A 20147-nucleotide genomic window follows, 5' to 3' on the forward strand; every position below is an offset into this window, starting at 1 on the left:
ATCTTCCACGCAGGGTGTTCCTGACAAGGACTCGTGCAGGACAAAATCTTTTGTGGACACTCCTAATGGGCAGAGCAAATATAAGAAGCCTCTCCCAGCACAAGCTGCTCCTCACATGCTGGGATCCCAAACAGGTGGGCAAACAGACAGAGGTTAAGTGATCCAAGACTCAGGCCGGCTGCCTAGGCTGTGCTGTCCAGGACCATAGGGCAGACACCAGGGTCAGTGAACAAGGAATGAATTAATGCATGATTTTTTCCATTGTTGAGAATGTCCCCTTTTACAGTCTCCTGTTCATTCAAAGCAAAAGGGGAAATCACTGAAATAAATTCTGTTTAAAGACTTTCTTGATACCAAGAGCACTTAGTTCTCATAAAACTATCCAAAAAGACACCATTTTCCCCATCTTAGAAATGAATAAGTGGAATCTGAAAAGTCCAGGACTGAATTAGTCCCCTACTGCCTGCCCAACACCCTCTCCTTTCTATTTTGCCCTCCACTTTCTCTTCCTCCTCCTTCTTTTCTGCCTACTCTTCCTTTGCCTTTTCCTGTTCCCCTTTTTCTTCTTCTCCTCTTCCCCAAATTTTAGTTCTTATTTTCATCCAAGCTTTACATGCACAAGATTACAGAGTCAAGGACTATCACAATCCTTATTTTAAAATATCCTTTCCTAGGAATACCCTGCCCCATCCTGACTCCTTACTCCCAACCATTCCCACCCTCCTAGGGCCAAGCTCTCAACTCTTCTGGGTTTTCTCTTGGTATTCACTGCCATCTCTCTACATAACACACTTGCATTACTTCTTCCTAACTTTTCTTCTGTTTTTAGCATGCTGTTGGTTTTCCCTAATAGAATGATAAAAGGTTAACTCTCACACACGTATTCTGCCTCCCCTTCCCACCATCTCTACCTGTGCATTTTGGAAAATGTAGGAGACTTGCCAACTATGAACTCTGCTGTGGAATAATCTGGCTGAACCATTTAGGAAAAACACCTAATAACAATATCTTCAGGTTGATTGATCTTATCTACCGATCAGGGTGTAGAGATCTGTCTATCCCCACTCCTGGGCCAAGTGGAGAATCATGGCTGGCAAGGTCTCCATATTCAATGTTAAGACAGATTTTCACTTAATCCCGCTGTTCCCAATATAATATCCCACTCTGTGCTAGATGCCTCTCAGCCCCAAATCCCTGTTTCACTCTCCTGGAAGAGTAAACTTGCAGTCTTCTGTCAAATTTGATTCTGCAAGGTAAAAGGGAGGACCAGGGGGATCCACTACTTCTTAAATGGATTTTTAACCAAACCTCCAGCTCCCAGCCCTGCTCATACCCACACTTCAGCCCTAGATGCTAGGAATGGCAGTGGAAGGGAGTTACAAGGATACCACCTCAAGGCGGTGACCTCTTCCTGCAGACTATTTCTGCTCTCTTCAGTGGGAGAAAATGCCCTTCTTCCCATGTCAGATATAGAGAGTACAAATGCCCACTTCCCTGAGAGGGTGGAAACACTGGGGTCAACAAAGTTTGAGAACAGCACAGCTGCTAGAGCCAGACTGACTGTTTAAATCCTGGTTCTACATTGGCCTCTGTGTGACTGTGATAGGTTCCTCAGCCTTGCTAGCCTCAAAATGTGAAAAATAGAAGTTTTTGAGAATTGCATAAAAAAAACGATAAAGTACTTCATAGAATGCCTGGCATGCCACAGATAGTCACACACAAAGCTTCCTAATTCTACTAGTTTCTTTACATGCTGGACCTTGAATCTCTATCTGTCCCAAAACACTTTGGCAGAGGAACTGTGTGTCCTACACAGCAACCACATTCACACCCCACTGCTAACTCTAGCTGCAATGTTAATTAAAGATCCAGAATTGCAATTTATTTAAAGGTATCCTTTGATTTTAAACAAGCGCTTTAATTGAATATCAGTTCGCAGCATTGATAAGAAATCACTGATCACTGATACGTTCTCAAGATCTTGAAACCTTGAAACCTCAAGATAATTTCAAAGTTGTTAATCAGTGACACTGTTAAGGTTTGCATAGGAGGTATTTCCCAGAAAGTTCATGTATTAGGGAAACCAGGAATGTTCAGAGGTGGGATGATTAGATTGTAAGAGCTGTAACCTCATCTGTGGATTAATCCATTGGATTAATTAATAATTTGAATGGACAAACAGGTTGGTAACTGTAGGCAGGTGGGGCTTAATTGGAGGAAGTAGGTAGGTCACTTGGAGGCAAACCATTGGAGACGATGTCTTGTCTCTGGTTTCCCTCTCTGCTTTCTGGCTGCCCTGAGCTGACCTCTTCCACCATGATATTCTGCCTAATTTGGGGCCCAAAGCAATGGATTCAGCCAACCAAGGACTCTACAACCATGAGCTCCAAATAAACTTTCCCCCCTCTAAGTTGTTCTAGTGTGTGTGTGTGTGTGTGTGTGTGTGTACCCAGGATTTAACTCAGGGACACTCAACCACTGAGCCACATCCCCAGCCCAATTTGTTTATGTGTGTGTGTGTGTGTGTGTGTGTGTATTTTATTTAGAGATAGGGTTTCATGAATTGCTTGGTGCCTTATCATTGCTAAGGTTGGCTTTGAGCTTGCAACCCTCCCGTGTCAGCCTCCTGAGCCACTGGGATTACAGGCTTGTACCACCGTGTCAGGCTCTAAATTGTTCTTGTCAGGTATTTCTGTCACAGCAGCGAAGAGCTGACTAGCACAGGCATCTATTTACAATGTATGAAATTAGCAGCCTAGCTCTCCTAGACACCATGAGAGGAAACAACTCCCAGGAACACTGTCCCAAAGGCTGTAAGTAGGCAGAGGTAGGAAAATAGAGACCTCCAAGAACAGCAGAACCCATTATCTTATCAAGAGAAAAGCAAAGAAAATATTAAGGGAAGCAAGGAACGTAACCAAGAAAATTTCTACAGAGCCCTAAAACTCTTGCACAACGCCCCCCCCCCCCCAGGGATGTCACAGAATGGTAGTTACTAGGAAACCCTTCTATTAGCAAACATGTTCACCTCAATCTATTGCATATTATTCTCCATTTTTGCAAGGGAAATCAATGATTAAAAAAGGATCCACTAACAAAATTCACTTTGCAGCCAATATATAGCAAATGTCTATGTTATTAAGCCAGGGATGTGTACATTTGGTCCAGGGTGGCTTAACAACATGTGAAGTTAACTTCATGCCAATTTGAGATCATAGTTCTGAGCACATGGATTATACTATATTGCTCTATGAGAAGTTGCTGCTGCTTTGTTGCAAAAGTACCATAATGAACATCTGTATATTTTCTTCTAGATTAATGAGTTGTTTAAGTTTTCTTCCCCTCCCCAATTCTAAATACATGATCAGGTGTTATGGTTTAGATGTGGTGTCTCCCAAAAGCTCATGTGTAAGACAATGCAAAAAGGTTTGGAGAAGAAATGATTAGGTTTTAGTCTTAACCTAATCAGTGAATTAATCCCCGGTGGGATTAGCTGGGTGGTAACTGGAGGCAGGTGGGGTGTGGCTGGAGGAAGTGATTCATTGGGCAGTAGTTATGGAGTATATATTTTGTCTATGAAGAATGGAGTCTCTCTCTCTCTCTCTCTCTCTCTCTCTCTCTCTCTCTCTCTCTCTCTCTCTCTCTCTCTCCTTCCCATCATCATGTAAGCTGCTTTTTTCTGCCACACTCTTCCTCCATGATGTCCTGCCTCACCTTGAGCCCCAAGGAATGGAATTTGCTGTCTATAGATTGAGACCTTTGAAACCGTGAGCCCCCAAATAAACTTTTCCTCCTCTATGATTGTTCTGGTCAGATCTTTTAGTCACAGTGGCAAAGTAGCTGACTAAAACATCAGGTATCATGGTATTCTTGCATATTGCTTTAACACTATTATTATGCCCAAGAAAATTTAGTATTGATAGCACTATGATCTAGTAAATATTCCATATTCAAATTTTCCTAACTATTCCATCAATGTCCTTTAAATATTTTTTAAAGAAGAGAGAGAGAGAGAGAGAGAGAGAGAGAGAATTTTCATATTTATTTTTTTTTTAGTTTTCGGCGGACACAACGTCTTTTGTTTGTATGTGGTGCTGAGGATCGAACCCAGGCCACACGCATGCCAGGTGAGCGCACTACCACTTGAGCCACATCCCTAGCCCCATCAATGTCCTTTATAGCTCTTATTCATTTTCCAATTCTCAATCCAATCTGAGATCAAACACTGCAGTTGTTTGTCATATTTTTTTGTTCTCCTTTGTTCTAGAACATTCCCTCTGCGTGAGTTTGTGTGCATGCATACACACACACACACACACACACACACAACACTTGTTTTTGTCTTTCAAAACACTGGCATTTCTATAGTTTATGCTAGCAGATGTAGGATATCCTGCCATGTGAATGCATCTGATTAATTTCTCTTTATTACCTTCAGGCTAGAGATTTTTGGCATGAATGTCACGTAAGTGATACTGTGTCCTTCCCACTGCACTCCAGCAAAAGCTGCATAATGTCAGTTTGTCCCATTGTTGGTACCACTAAGTGGGATCACTTGATTAAGGTGGTGTCTGCCACATTTCCCCATTGCAAAGTTACTTTGTTCCTTTGTAATTAATAAGTAATGTGTGGGGTGTTACTTTGAGGCTGTGTGAGTATCTGCTTCCCCAAACTGTTGTTTTTTAATCACCGCAGTGGCTGCGCTCCCTCCCTGACAGAGCAGAGCAGTGATGGGAGGACAGAGGCCTGGTCTTCATTCACTTCACTATCTCTGTAAATCCCATTTGGCACTGGTTAATGATAATGAAGCCTCTGGCACTTTTTTCCTATAGATGCACTTACAGGATAGAACTCCATTTTAAAAATGCATTACACCAAAGCACAGAGAAAGCAATTACCAATACTCAATTACTCTGGCATTACTTCATCACTGTAGATATTCTTAAATGCAATGCAAGGGTGGTTTTGAATGTCCTGAAGGTGAAAATTGGTCGGCAACAACAAAGAGAGGCTCAGAAGCCTTCAGTGGTTCTCACAACCCACACAGTACCCTCCAAACTCCTTATCCTGGCACTTGGGCCAACAGGCTCTGTCCTCACCCCTCCTCCCGTCCCCATGACATCCTTGTGCACCTACCTCTTGGACCAAACTGAGCTTCCCCCTTGCTATTCCCTGACTCTTTCTGATCCCTTGATCTTGAATGTTCTGATTCCCATCTTGGAATTACAAACCTTACTTACCTTGGAAGACTAAGGACAAATTTTTTGCTCTTCCCCAAGAATTTGTTGAAAAAGCAAACCCCCTCCCCTTGTCTGAATTCTCTCCCCCGGTGACAACTAGGGCACTTGGCACATGTGGTTCTGTGTATGTCTGTCTCCCCATACAGCTGAGTTCAAGGCTGGATGCTAGATGACACATGGCACATGTGTGCAGCACAACAATGAGGTTCAACCACCGACATAGGTTTAAAAGAAGCTGATGTCATTTTAAATATTTCAGTAGTTAGCATAAGAAAAATTAGAACTTCTGGCATTCCTTATAAATATTTACAATTTTGTATATTTTTATTTTGAATTACATATGGAAGAGCGCAGAGGGGGGGCACTATAATTCTTAGGACCCCATATATCTTAATCTAGCCTGAGCTGAAAACGAAGAGAACAGAATCCATGCTATTTCTGCCCTAGCCCCAGGCCCAGCACAATGTGCTGTGCATGGTAACTGCTCAGTAAGTAGTTAATGAATGACTGAGAGAACACTTGGAGTTGCACCAATTTCTTTTGTTCCTTTGGAGAAAGAATGAAATTTCCCTTTTCTATTACCACCCACCATCCACCCCCAGTACATCTTGGAAACAAGAGGCCCAGGCCCTCCGTGCCTGGCCACCATCAAAGAGAGAAAGGACTGACCACAGATGCCTGGTCACATGCTTCCATATTCGAAACCTGCCCTTGGATCCATACATGGGCTGCTCCATGCTCTGCCCAAAAGAAAGGAGCCTCCTGTTGATGGAGGGCAATCTCACTTCTTTAGCCATCCCTGGGGCCACTCCTAGCACCACTCAGAAAGTATGTTCAGATAAGACCCAGCACATCCTCCAGGAAGCCTCCTGAGGCCAGGGCCTACCATCCCTCTGGTCATTGGTTACAGCATCTGAACTCTCCAAGCCTCACTATGGCACAGTGGGTACTAACCAAGGGCAGAGGCCAGCCACAAAGACACACTCAGCTCCTGTCCCCAGAGGGCATGACAGCCAAGGCATAGAGACAATACTGATGTAAAGGAGCCACCCAAGAATGAGGCAATGTGAGATGAAGGGCTTTGGAAATTCTCACAATAAAAGACTCTTCTTTAATGGCAGCTGGTCTTTTGCCTGGCACTGACGTGCACAAAGCATTTTAACATCTATTGTCTTAGCACACTCCCAGAGGCCCTCTGAGATGGGCAGGTAGAAGGCATTAAATATGAAACAGGGTAATAAAAGCTCCCTACCTGGGTCTCCTCTTTGATAAAGTCTCTCCATGTTCCAATTTCTATTCAGGTCACTACTGCAAACCTTTCATTAGTACAACTAATCACCAGGCTCTGTACCAAGCACTCAGAATGCAGAAGGTCTCTTCAAGCACTAACGATGTGCAAGGCTTTTCTCTCTTAGTGCTACTTCCTGGATCTGACTGCGGGCTCAGTGAAAGAAACAGAGATGGAAGCGCCTGCCTAGGAGGATATGAGGAGTAGTTTTAGGGCTGTCAAGTCACTTTTACACCATCTTGTGTACCCTGTTGGCCCAGAGTAGTTTTAGGGTTATCAAGCCACTTTTACACCATCTTGTGTGCCCTGTTGGCCCATGTGTCTCATCTTCTAGGCTGTGATCTTTATCAGAAAAGGGGCATCTCTGTGGCTTCAGGGTCAATGTCAGGGCTGGGCACACTGCAACATCATTGCACAGACAGGCCACTGTCACAGTGGACATCCTGCACAGTGCTGAGCCCTGCCCTCAAGGTGAAGACTGCACCCTTCAGGCTTCAGGTCTTCCTGCCCCTGGTGGCTGTCCACAGCATCCACTCAGCTCTCAGAGCTCTGCCAGGAGGAAGTGCCCAGGCAGCCATAGCCAGCACCCTTTCCTCTTACAGACTGTGTAGTTGGTACCACCTTCCACTTGAACCTGGACAAGGACATGGGTCTACCAGCTGATGCGAGGGAGGGCCAGACTACAGCTGGAGCTCCCCCTGGGAGTTCTAAAAACAAGCTGCTCGTCCTCTTGGATGAGGTTTTTCCCTGGGAATTGACACTCTGAAATGTCCACGAGTGGCATTCAAGGGCGGAATTCCAGAATCCCAGCCAAGGCACTTGCTGAAAACTGGAGGGACAGATTTCAGCTTTACACCGGGTGGGATCACTGAAGCTAACCACTCTGGCCACCATGCCCAGGTCTCAAACCTGACAGTCTGGTCTGCACAGAGCTACTTCCCATGGTTACTGTGCCCCTGCAGCCATGACTAAAGCACACTGAGCCAGTCCCCACAGAGCAGCCCCCACACTTGTGATCCCCAGAGCAGACCCTGCCAGTCCCAAGGAGGCTTCACTAATACAGTGGTCCTTTACTTTTTCCAGGTCACACACCCCTGAGAAACTCTGAGAAATGGGTCATACTATTTCCCTGGAAAATGCAGATACACGTACACAGGCACACTGTGCTGAGAACTGAATGTTTGTGTCCCCTTGCTAAAGCAAATGTTGAAATCTAATCCCAGTGTGATGGCATGTGGAGAGGTGGGCCTTCGGGGGGAAATTAGGTCATGAGGTGGAGCTTTCATGAATTGAATGAGTGTCCTTCTAAGAAGAGGCCAGGAAGCTTTCTTGCTCTTTTCCTGCCACAGAAGATACAGTTAGAAACAGCAGCCTGTAACCCACAAGGGGGATCTCAACACACCCTGACCATACTGGTACCCGCATCTCAAATTCCCAGCCTCCAAAACTATAAGAAATAAATTCCTGTTGTTTATAAGCCACCCAGTCTATGATATTCTGTTAAGCAGCCAGAACTAAAATACATACATATTGATCTACGAATATTCACACATATACATATGTCTACTTTTATACATAGACAGAATTATTTGCATAATATTTAAAGCCCACTCAGAGGTCCAGGTTAAGAATCCTATTTTTGAAATCTCCCCAGGAACCCAGCAACTTGGAGTTCCCAGAAACTGTCCTCATAAAATCACCAAAGGGAAAAAAAAACACCAATATTTTCCACTTGGAACCTCCACCGTGATGGGTTTAGGGCTGAGCCCCATTCCCTGGACAGGAGTCAAGGGTTAATCCAGCCCTAGGTCCAAACAGCATGTGACCTCTCCCACAGTGTGGAAAGCAGTCTCTCTGGTGGCTGGGCACTCTTGACCCGGTCTCACAGCTGTCAGACAGCCTGACCCAGATCTGCCAGGAGGACAGACTGTTTTTCTTTGGGGGAGTATTTCATGGTCTTTGTCATTCACAGACATTGCCTCTGGATTGCAGGCAGAGATAGAGTGAAGTATCCCAGTGAGTGGAAATTCCTCATTCTGAGGGAGACAAGGAATCGGGCAGGAGATATATGGAGTAGGGGTCTGATGTTTATTGTCACATATGTAGGGACACACACATGTGCACACAGAGGCAGGCACACAGCTTCTTCCTGAGCCCAGTGTAGGATAGCTCAGCCTAGTTCACACCTTACCCAACCTAATTTAAGTGACAGATTTATAGCTAGTGCAGAACTGTGGATCTAGAAGGTGCTATGGAGGTGTTGGCAGCACTCAACACCTGGGCTTATTATATGCCTTAATCCAGAGGCATTGCCCATGTTCTGGCCGCATGATGGACCCCAGGACACACGATGCCTCTCAACAGAGTCCCACGATGATGCCAAGTCCTCTTGTCACTCAAGTGGCCCATGCATGTGTGTGTGCATGTGAATGTAGTGTGCCTCTGCATGAGCATGTGAGCATTTACATGCCTTAGATATGGAAAGAGAAAAGGCAAATAGATATCAGTGTAGATGGGACTCCATGTAAATTTCCCAACAGCTAGAGCCTAGAACAATAGGCGTCCTTCCTTCCAGACCCTAGAAATACATTTGGAGAAGAAAAGGGTTGTTTGATGGAGCACATGGTCTTTCAGTATGGAGTCACAGACATGTACACCTGTGTTCAAGTCCAGACTCTACTATTTACTTGCTGTATGGCTTTAGGGAAGGCACTGGATGTCTCTGATACCTAGTTTTCTCTTATGTAACACAGGAATTATAAACTTCCCTCATAGGACTGGATACAAAGAAAACGTGAGATTGGAAGAAAAGAAACTTGTTCCATGCTTGGCATACTGCAGAGGGTTAATACACATCTGTTCATTTTCTGTTCTTTGTTCCATTCTGAGCAATTCCAGACAGAACCATCTGAGTGAGAATCTAGCTTTTTCCGTCCTCCATAGGCCACAGAGTCTGCCTCTTCCCTGCTGCAGGTCACCCACTCAGATCCTTGGAGAGGCCATGACTGGTGCATCTCAGGGGACTTGGATGATGAAACCCTGAGCACAGAGCTGACTACAAAATGAAGCCTGGCCCATGCCTCTGCCTTGGAGTGAACTTGGTCTTCTCTGCCAACCTTCAAGCTCTGGCTTTTCAAATAATTCAATCTGCTCCGCTCAAGACAAGGGACAGGAGATTTCACGGAATGGAAAGTCAGTTCATTTCCCGGGACGTTTACATGGGTCATAGTAAAACAGTTTTACATCTCCAATGACATTTCTTCTGGGACTGCTCGCAGGGAATGTAGTTTATGTTTTGTAAAGCTTTAAAGGTTGCTGTTCTCTTGTGGTAAGTAGGACTGAAATGTGTTTCCAGGCAGTTTACAGGATCCTGTTTGACGAATTTTGATGGGACATAAAAGGCACCAGGTTTGAATGGTTCAAAGATGGACTTCGGAGGGAAGGTCACGATTCTGCTTGTGGCCCCAAAACACTGGTCCTATGTCCCCTTCCTCATCTTTCCCTATCGATGGCAAACTCAAAGAAGCCATCTGTAGTTCAATAGACTTTCTCCCCAATCCCCTGCTCTTTCCAGAGGTCTCTTTTTGAGCCCAAGCTCTGACTTGTGCTTTCAAGGGCTCCAATTTGGCTATGGGGAGGGACTGGAGGACACAGATGGCCATAAGTAGCAGAAGAACAGCTAGGATTGAGGGGCAGCAGACCACGACAGACTAGAGCCCAGAGCCCCAAAGACCAGAAGGATGGGAGCTGGGTCTGGACCAGGAGGCAAAGGAGGATTGGCTGTTCCTGGAAAAAGAACCAAGAATCCAAAAGGAAAGCTGAACCAGAAGATAATTCAGCCATGGAAAAAGATAAATCAATGGTAGAATGAAACAGACATTATTACCCTATATTCACGTATGATTACACTGCTGGTGTGACTCAGCACCATGTACAGCCAGAGGAATGAGAAGTTGTGCACCATTTGTGTACAATGTGTCAAAATGCATTCTACTGTCATGCATGACTAATCAGAACAAATTGTTTAAAAAACTATAAAAAAATTATATCACACTAAGAATGGTCGTCATTTACTGAGCACCTACTAAACACCAGGTATGTATTGTCCAAGTAAGAGGCATTATAGAGCCTGGATCCAGATCCTGTGTTCAAGTGCTGACTCTGCTGCCTTCTAGCTATGGGGCTTTGAGCCAATCACATTATCTTTCTCAGCATCCCTCTGTAAACTATAAATAGCACTAGTGGCCCTGCTGAACATCCTGAGGGGGATATGAGGCTGTCTTTGCAAAGCCCTTGGCATGGGCACGGCCCAGGATCCACACTGGGTCAACATTACCTACTACTATGAATCTCCAAGTTCATACTATGAATCAGCTCAAAAGGTAGGAATGGATATTCCTGTTTCATGGGCAGATCAATGGAATTCAGAGATGCTGTGATACAGCCTGAGGTCACACACCTGTCACACCTGTAAGCAGCAGATACAGGTTCAGAACCTCAGCCTCAGCTGCCAAATCCCCTGCTCTTTCCAGAGGCCTCCTCCAATTAGACTCAGCAAATAAAACCAACAGAGCCTCCCCACCTGGGGCCCACCTTCGACTGGGCAGCAAGAGACAAGAGAAATGGATGAGGTGGTCAGAGTGATGAGGAGAAAAATGAATCAGGGGGAAGGAGACAGAAAGGGCCACAGGCACATTGATAAAGTTAGGCAGGGAAGACTTCTCTGACCATCTGACACCTGAGCAAAGACCAGAAGGAAGAAAGGGAGGGAGGGAGGGAGGAAGGGAGGAAGGCAGGGAAGGAGGGTGGAAGTCATGAGTCTCCCGAGAAGGGAGAACATTGCAGGCTCCAGAAACAGCAGGCACAGAGACCTTGAGGGAGCAGAGTGATCTGTGGGAAGAGCAGTGATAGGACCCGTGGCAAGGGCACCAGGAGGGGAAGGGCAGGAGAGCCATCCACAGTGGGGGAACAGCACCACTCACAGGCCCTGGACACAGCCAGATTGCACAGGTTCCCCTCGGGCCACAGTGGCCTGCAGGATAAGGGAAGGGCGAGGTCTGGAGGGTCTGTGACCAGCAGCCGGGGAGCAGTTTAGGCATGTGAGGATGGGTCCCAAGTCTGCCAGGGACAGGAAGTGGACCCTCACCACAGCCTCCCAAGTGCTGGAGATGCTAAGAACACCCAGCTAGAAAGGAAGGTGGCACAGAGACCGTGAGCCAGATCACCCTACATAATTTATAAAACCGAAAAGAAAAATGCTGTAGACACCTGAAAAGTCCAAGGAATTTTACCAAGTTAGCCTCATCGCTGGAATGTTGGAGGAAAGGAGGCCTGGACTTAAGCCTCGGTTCTGTACTAAGTAGCTTTAGGAAAGAAACCTGACCCTCCCGCGGCTCCTCCTTATAAGCGGTAAACCTCATCCTTCAGGGATGCTGTGGGGCTCAGTATGATTGAGCACACAGCATGTGCTGGCACAGAGTAGGACCTCCACAATGGAAGCTGACCCTGCTGCTATTACAGCATATAGATGCACCAAAGCACAAAGACAATCCAAGGCCATGGCTGATGTCACCTAACTGAGCTGCAGCATGCCCAGCTCAGTGGACTGAATGTCCATGTCCCCCCAAATCCATGTGCTGAAATCCTAACCCCAATGGAATAGTATTATGAGGTGGGAGAGGTGATAGGTCATGAGGACAGAGCACTCACAAATAGGACAGAGCTCTTACATGAGGACCCAGAGACTTCCCTCACTTCCCTTTCTGCATATGAAGTCAGGTGAGAAGCCTGTGTCCATGAGCCAAGAGGTGGACCCTCACCATACTTTGAATCTGCTGGTACTTTCTTCTAGGTCTTCATAGTCTCCATATGGTGAAAAATAAATGCCTGATGTTCATAAGCCACCCAGTCTCTAATATTTTGTTATAGCAGCCTGAGCAAACTATGACATCCAGACAAGGTCAGTGCTGTAGAACAGGCCACGTGAAAGTCACTCATCCCAAGGCAATTATCGCAAGTGAGATCTGAAACTTGGCCTCCACCCAGGTTGAGATCCCCAACTCTGTTAAGACTGAAATATTTTTTCATTGCTATATGTACAATGTGTTTTCCTACCTACGAAGAAGCAAAGAGGTGATAAAGAAAGTATATAGGAATATATGTTCCAATAAGTTAAGGGGCACTTAACTTATGAACTTATTTTGATCAATTAAAATGAAGAGTTGGGGTTTTCAGTTGGTGCCCCAGGTCTGGAGCTACATGGTTCTTGCACGTCACAGACAGTATTTAAAAACAAGCAGCCTCTCCCTTCTCAGTCCCCTGAGAGAGGCCAGTTGCCTGGATGAGGCCGCAGCAGCAGAATACTGCCTCCCAGTCCCCATGGCTTGCCACCCAAGGCCCTCTCTTCCTGGCAGAGTGGTCCATGGCCAGCTTCTGAGCTTCAGAACTTCCTCAGGAGGAGGAGTCTTGATGGACCATTCTAACAGAGGTGATACCGCTGATAACCCTTCCAAATGATCCTCCTAAGAGAATATCTGTCCTTTCCCATCATCACCTGCTTCAGCTAAAGGAGTGCAGCAATAACCGTGGAAGAATGGAAGGCATCCTGGGAGAAGTAGGCTCTCTATGCCCAGTGCTAACTCTGGCTTGAGTAAATAGTTCTGCTCCATGGGAAGGGCAGTGGTCTCTGAGATGGCACAGCCCCAAAGTCACCAGAAGAAGGGTGTCCGCCCCAGATAAAAAAAAAAAACAAACAAACAAAAAAAAAAAAACAGGTTACAAAGAACTCAAGACACCAGGCTGGCTTTGCGGTTGTTCAAGATGTGCTGATCTCCTAGCTGAGACCCCCCTCACCAACCAGCTGAAAGCCCTTCTTTGCTGTTAGTTCAACATGCCACCAATTGCATTTCATGGTTGAAAAAGCCAGCGACGGGATAAGTAGTGTTTGTTATCTAACTAAATTGTAGAGGAAATGATGTGTGAATGAGAAAATTCTAACACAACCGTGGATCACTTCTGACAACTTCGATTATGGTTTTGTTTAGTTAAGCACTTGTGCATTTTAATGAACTGTCTTATGGAATTATTAATTGAATCTGGGATTTCCAGGGCTTTTCCGCTGCTCTGAATCCCTCCCGGTAGAGCCAATATGTGTCCGGGTGCCTTGCTTACCGGGGTTGGTTTTCCACTCCAAACTCCTGGAGCTAAAGCCCAAGGCAAACCAGACCCAGCACCTAAACTGAAAGAGAGTAGTTCCTGGTCTCCCCACAAAGTTGAAGACACAGAGAAGCAACTTCTAGAAAACTCAGGGGCATAGAAGACAAACAGCTATTTCAGTCTATGGCTTATCATCATTAAACAATTCTAGTTAAGAGACTAGCAGAACCAGGAGATCAGCTGATGAAGAGTGATCATCTGGAGCAGGAGGGCATCCTGGGCCCACTGGCTTCTCTAAACACAGACCCAGGAAAACAGGAAGAGGCCCCAGACCCATCCCCACAAGAACATCCCCAAGCCTGCTCCCCAGACTTTGGCTGGACCAGCACTGCCAGGCTGCTTCTGGACTCTCCGTGCTGTAAGGACAGCACTGCAGAAGCTGAAAGATCCTGCCAGCTTTCACAGTGAGACCAACCCAGACCTGCTTCTGGCAACAGAGGGGGTGCCCCCAAAGGGAACAAAGAGGCAGCCGATCCCATCCACCATGACTGCATGCAACTATACAGACTGCACCCTGCACCCAGGCCCATGGGAGAGGATGCAATTCAGCCCATGTCCTGCTCACCAAGCTGTGGACTCATGAACTGCATCAGCCCAGAGAGTTGTGGAGCAATCCTCAGGGGCCCAGGGGAAAATTAGCCAAGAGGCTTTTTGGGGGGGGAGGGAAGAGAACTGGGGATTGAACTCAGGGTCACTTGACCACTGAGCTACATCCCCAGCCCTATTTTGTATTTTATTTAGAGACAGGGTCTCACTGAGTTGCTTAGTGCCTTGCTTTTGCTGAGACTGGCTTTGAACTTATGATCCTCCTGCCTCCAGCCTCCCAAGCTGCTGGGATGACAGATGTGAAACATTGCACCCAGCCTAGCCAAGAGTTTTTAATGAAAGAGCTATTCAGAAAGGTGGGCATAGCTAAGGGAAATCCACAGGGGATCAAGGCACCCTGGGCTGGCAGAAGTGGGGGGGGGAAGTTCTTACCACATCAGACCCAAAGGGGCCAGGGAGGGAGTCCTCACAGGAACCCAGCAGGAGCTGTGGCTGTGGGCATCGTTGTGGAAGAACCCAGCTGCTGCCAAATGCTACCCACCAGCGGCTCCCACCTGGCAGCAGGGGCTGCATGTCTGACTGATACAGCCCACAGAGGTCAGCCTCATGGACCAAAGCAGGAGCAAGAGAGGTGCGGAGTGGATGTGGAGGGCAGGGAACTTGCCAGGCCAGGAACCCACTCTGATTCTCACCAGGGGCCCAGCTTGGCCAGCAAGGGACAAGCCTGACTGCATCTGCAATTGCTTCCCATCCAATGCTTCATCTTCTAGTTGGCCATCTTTCCTGTCACTCATGCTGCCACCATGCTCCATGCACTTTCCCATATGTCTTTCCACATCCCTCCCTGTCTGTGGAGGACACCAGGGGAAGCAGGGGAGCAGCAGTTCACCAGTAGCAATCAGTCTGGAGGTCAGTGCTGTGAGGCCTGCTCCCTCTGCTCACCCTCCCAACAGGTGTATAGCCTGTGGTTTAAGATGGACCTTTCCCAGGATGCATGCAGCCAGAGACTGTTCCCCCTGCCAGCCAGGGGTGGGCTGTCATAGCCGAAAAGGAAACATGGGGCAAATCTGCCAGTGAAATACAATGACAGGAGCCACCAAAGGAGAGTTCTGAGAGCAAGGACTTCAAGAAGCAATGGCCCCTGGGGGCCTGAGTCTGAGACAGGAGGACTGCAAGTTTCAAGCCAGCCTGGGCAACTTTTATCTTTTGACCCTTTTTTAAAAACTGGAAAGTGGGCACGCATTTGACTTCACACCCTGCAGCCCCATCCTGACAGTCGCCCACATCTCCTTCAAGGAAAACATATTGGAACACTTTTCAGAGAGGGAATGAAAGAGAGGCTTGATTATTCTGCAAGGGCTGGGCCACATGAAGTCAACTACTACAAACTTATCTCCTGCAGCCTTCAAGCCTTCCCGAAAAGCTTCTTTGCTATGGATCTGTTGGGGGTCGGATGAGAGCTGGCTGGAACCTATGGAAGTGGATTCAAGGTGCTGGACAGAGCTGGGCCACCCTCCCTTACTTTAAATACAAGGCCCATCTCCTGGCTCTGCTTTGTGCCCTTTAATGGGTCCTGCAAAGGCTGATACCCACAGGCTGAGACTTTCTCCAAGAGAAAGCTGCAAGTTCTCTAAGGGCCTTTAAAGTACAATTGCTGGGTACTAAAAGAGATCAAAACTAGCAAACATTAAGAAACTAGAAGACATGTGGAAACTTGGATAGGAAGTCTCCTGGTCTCTGGTGATGTAGCATCAGCACGGCTTGGTGGGATTCTCAGCCCACTCTCTGGCCACCATCCTAACTCATCCCTCAACTCCTCCAGGTTTGCACATGGCTCTCACAATCCTACAACCCCGTCTGCCCTCCAGTCAGCTCCTGGGGCCTCTGTGGACCACAGCGGGTGCTCCAAGAGGACAGAGGAGTTCTGATGGCATCTCAGAAGAAAGACCACAGCCCTGTTTGTGAGCTTCTGCTTCATCCTGATCTATCAGAAAAGATTCCAGGGGAGGAAATCCAAAGAATTATTTAAAGCCAGTTTCTTCCTAAACCTAATTTACACTATGATAGTATTTCACCAGGGTTGGTATGACAGTGGCTTCCAATGGCAGCTTATATGAAAGAAACTGCAGTGGTTCAGCCAAACCCAAGCAGAGGACTCCCCAGCACTCCCTCGGTTGGGGAGGCCAGGCAATTTTCCTTGGAGCTCCAGGCAGCCAGAGCCAACCTGGCAGCTATAACTGCTTCTCCAGTAATGGTGTCTGTCCAGGATTTCTTCACCATATGCATGGGGAGGCACAGGTGCCTACTGGCCCAGAGTTCACCATCAAAGATTCTTGAGGCCCAAGGAAAGGCAAAACCAAAGAGCAGGAATACCAGGGATTCACAAGTGGGGAAGACCCTAGCTATTCCAGACAACAGTCACCTTTGGAGAGAGGTGGCTGCTACCTCCCTGATGTGAAAAGGGAGGCCCAAGTCCCCTTCTTCCCCACAAGTCCTCTCTGCTCTGCAGGCTCTACATACACTAGCTCACCTCACACAACTTTCAGTAGGCTGATGGCTAAGGACACAGATGGGGGCAGACCTAAGGATCTTCCATCAGAGGGGAATAGGGGATGAGTCTCCCCTGACTTTATTTAGTTGTCTTTTATGTAGTTTTAAAAGTTTACATATGACAGCAGAATGCATTACAATTCTTATTACATATATAGAGCACAATTTTTCATATGTCAAGGTCCTGTTCATAGCACAGATGAGAAGCCATGTCCACAGAAACCTGCTGGCCTGCCTCGGCCATCCCACCCTTCAAAAGAGCAGGTAGAAGACCTCCCAACTGGTTCAGGCCACATGCCGAGCATCTCTGGACCACTGCAGAAATGCTCAGAGCTTGCTAGAATCCTGGCAAAAGCCACTGTGACTGCATACTTTTCTGAATGTTGTAAAATAAGCACACAGTGCAGTGTATCCAAGGGACCCAGGGTCTAGAGCAGTATCGGGGTGACGGCTCACCCTCTACTGACAAGGACACCTGGCCACTTTGTTGGCAGCTGTGCCCAATCCGCACCACTTGTTCCAGAGACCCAGAGCACACATTTGACACACAGCTCAGACTAGACTACTCAGAGTCGGATTTCATGACCCTCACGCTCACTCTGGAACCTCAATAGGGCTGTCTCACCTTTAGCTTCTTTCCTTGTCCTCAAGATTAGGCAGACGAGAGGAAAATTTTAAAAAGATGGGGCTCAGCAGCACAATCCACCACCCATTCAAGCGGAGGACCCCCTTTGTAAACTGCTTGCCAAGAGAATGGCAATTTATATGTTCTTTCCTATCACAGGCCCCTTTTTTATGTCCACAAGGTAGATTCCATCTGAGTGAAGATCCACAAGAACTATCTGTGAACCAGCAGGCCTCCCTTCTGGACTCATTTCTGTCACCCGCACACATTATGCACCTGGGAAAGTCATTTAGCCTTCTTACCATGTCTTGACCACCCCCCTCCATGAGTATTATCTCTCTTGATACAACCACATGAAGCAAATGGGGACACTGTGGATTACAGAAGTAAAGCAACTTACTCCAAGTATGGAAGTAGCAGGGAGCTGGAGGTCTTTATACCCAAGAATTCTGATTTCAAATCTAACACTCAGAAAGACATTATGTATGCCCTGTGTCCCTGGGAAAGGAGACATACACCCTGGGATGCATGTCTCCAAGCCACAGCAATAGCACTGGCTGCCATAGGTAGAAGGAAATGACAAAAGGACATTGGGCGGCTCGGGAAGGTAGGGAACCAGGCTCTCAGTAAGGTCATCACGTCCATCACCCCGAGTCTTACCTCAGTAGAGGACCCCTTCTGAGCATGGCCAACACTCAGACACTGGGTGCTGCCACTCCACTGAAGCCACCAGGGGTCCAGAACACAAAGTTCCTGGCACCTTAGCCTGTGCTAGATGCCTCCTCTTGATTCAAATCCTCAGAGGTCCATCTGATAGGTGGAGCCCAAGTCCTAGACCTGGCCTAGGTCCAAGTGCAACTAAAAATCCTGCTCTAGTAGGAAGCCATGCTAGATGACCTCAGCTCCCACCAAGACCCAAAAAGTAGGGAATTCCCACACATAAGGAGTTGGCTCAGGTGCTGGGTGATCCAAACTGACAGATGCCCGACAAATGAGGAAACAGTGCCAGGAGTTCTCTAGGGTCTTTTTCATTAGGATGAGTCTAATTAACTTATCAAACATGTTACGTTGCAGTACATTATAATCCCCATTTATCTGTACCCCCTTTCTCCATAAAAACAGTCTACATGGCTATTCCTCATGGTTTCCCTCCATCCTCTGGGAGAACGCGTCAAAATTGACACACTAACTGAGGCTTTAGGAGGCACCGCTCGGGGGACTCTTGCCACTTTTTCTCTTCCAGGAAAATGGCACATCCCAAATAGGGGTTGATCTGTTAGCCTGTGCCACAGAACAAGGATCTATGGAGCAGAGCCTCCCAGAGCTGTAGGAACCACAAGTGGCTTACCCGATCTCCAATGTTCATATGAGCTAAAAATAAGTGTTTCTGATGCTAAGTCACTGATTTGGGGTGGAGCTGCTTGTTACAACAAAATGGATCAACACACGTTATGGAGAGCCGCTCCACACCATTGCCTTCTGAGCAAAGGGAAGACTTACATAAGGGAGACACAGTCTCTGCTTTCATGACATTTATCTGCGACAATCTCCAGTCGTAGCTGGCATAGAGAGTGGAAATGCTTTAAGGGAGACATAAACAAGCCCTGGGGAGCACCAGGAGAGGAGACAGAAATTCTGCCTAGGGGATCCAGGAGATTTCCCAGAGGATATGAAACTTGATCCAGATCATAAAGGTTAAAGCCAGTACCATCAGAGAAGGCTGCAGAGAAAACAACGTGCAAAGCCAAAGAGGGGCAAGGAGGTACACACACTTACACACACACACACACACACACACACACACACACATATATATGGGTTATGGTTTAGAGGTGGTGTCTCCCCAAAACTCACATGGGAGACAATGCAAGAAGGTTTGGAGGAGAAATTATTGGGTTTTAGCCTTAACCTAATCAGTGGATTGATCCCTCATGGGATTAACTGGGGGTGACTGGAGGTGGGTGGGGTGTGGCTGGAGGAAGTGGCTCTTGGGGGCATGGTTATGGGGTATATATTTTGAATCTGGAGAGTGGAATCTCTCTCTCTCCCTCTCCCTATCTCTCTCCTCTGTTCCCTGATCATCATGTGAGCTGCTTCCCTCTGCCACACTCTTTCTCCATGATGTTGTGCCTCATCTTGAGCCCCGAGGAATGGAGCCTACCTTCTGTGTACTAAGATCTCTGAAACTGTGAGCCCTCAAGTAAACTTTTCCTCTTCTATGTTGTTCTGGTTGGGACTTTAAGTCACAGCAGGGAAAAATCTAACTAAATGAATGCATATGAATATGTTCATATATATATATATGTGTGTGTGTGTGTGTGTGTGTGTGTGTGTGTGTGTGTGTGAGATATATGAATATGTCCATGTGTATTCCTATGTGTGTGTGAGTGTGAGTCTGTCCTGGTGCTGCTCAAGTATAAGCAAGTGGGGGTGGGGAGGACCTCAATGGAGGAGATTCCAAAGGCCCACAACACCACACCAACAGGTTTCAGCCTGCTTTTCAAGGCAATGGAATTGAATTTAAGTTTCTAGCAGGTCTTTCCCTTAGAATTACCACACTCTAAGTGGTAGGAAGGAGATGCAGAGAGCACAATGACTAAGAAGACTGTGAGATAAAACCAGTGTTGGACAACACCTCTAGCAATTAAAGCAATCCAAATTAAAACTACCCTGAGGTTTAATC

The 20147-nt window shown here is 46.9% G+C and overlaps 1 protein-coding gene across 6 annotated transcripts in view; it reads right to left on the bottom strand.

Moving 5' to 3' along the window:
- Window positions 1-20147, bottom strand: part of GALNT18 (polypeptide N-acetylgalactosaminyltransferase 18) — a 335833-nt gene that overhangs the window by 220689 nt on the left and 94997 nt on the right. The window lies entirely within an intron of this gene.

The sequence above is a fragment of the Spermophilus citellus genome (assembly GCF_964194105.1).
Source record: "Spermophilus citellus genome assembly, chromosome: 2".
NCBI classification, from domain to species: domain Eukaryota; kingdom Metazoa; phylum Chordata; class Mammalia; order Rodentia; family Sciuridae; genus Spermophilus; species Spermophilus citellus.